The following is a 1076-nucleotide window of genomic DNA, read 5'->3' on the forward strand; positions in this document are numbered from 1 at the left end:
GGTCCCTCTGCCCCCCCGAGCCACCCCCGACCCCGGGGTCCCTCTGCTCCCCCGAGCCCCCCGATCCTGGGGTCCCTCTGCCCCCCCCGAGCCCTGGAGTTTGGCAGGAAGGGCCGGCGGTTTGTGCCGATGGGATTCACGTGCAGCAGAGCCAGGCGGCCCCGAAAGAGCCGGGAGCAGGGATGAAGCTGGAGAAGAGGCAGCTGCGCCGCGAGCAACGCTCGTGTTTATCTTCGTGTTTATCTCCTTACGCTCCAGCGGGCGTTGGGAACCCCCCTCTCCCACCGGGATCCTCCGGCAGGGAAGGGCAGGGGCGGCAGCGCGTTTTTCTCTGCCGCAGTTAATATTAACATATTAACAGTTATCGCCATGGACAGTTATTGCCTGGACAACGTGCGTTTGGTTTACTTGGTTGTGTTTGGTTTTTTTTTTCCTTTCTCTCTTATTTTCTCCCTGCCCTGCGGAGCGCATTTTGCAGCTCGGGAGGCGGGAAATGCAGCTGCGAGGGGTTAGAAGCCAAACGTGATTTAAGCAAACCTAATTTAGCAAGCCAGCACTTGGTGGAAGGGTTGAAGGGTTGCACAAACAGCTCTTGGCTCGTGTGCCCTGCCTGGGGAATATCCAGGCTTTGTCCAAATATTGCTGATATATATAACTTTTTATTTTTTTTTTTTTTAAGATACAGTTTGGAAGCACAAACCCTGTTGTGTAATTTCCTGCGGGGGGGGGGGGAAACCCTTTCCCAGTTCTTCCTGCCCTTGACCCACCGACTTCCAGCTCCAGCATGGAGCACCCCCTCTGCTGTGCTGCACCCAGGACCTCCCAGCTTGCACCTCTTCCCCTATTTCCTCAGGAATCCAATCATTAGGGGTTGATTTTCCTGCCTCTATAATTGCCACCTATTCATTTATTTCTTGGTTTTGAGCAGCCAGGGCTCTGACCCCTGTGGGGATGCCCACTCATTCCATGTGCACCCTGGTAGCTGGGACCAGGAGCAGGCAGGTGGTGGATGCAGTGGCAGCCTGGGAAGGCCAAAATGAGCCCCCCTGGGATGGCCAAAATGAGCCCCCCTGGGA

The sequence above is a fragment of the Neopelma chrysocephalum genome, unplaced genomic scaffold (genome assembly GCF_003984885.1).
Source record: "Neopelma chrysocephalum unplaced genomic scaffold, ASM398488v2 Primary Assembly neopelma1_69, whole genome shotgun sequence".
Classification (NCBI taxonomy): Eukaryota; Metazoa; Chordata; class Aves; order Passeriformes; family Pipridae; genus Neopelma; species Neopelma chrysocephalum.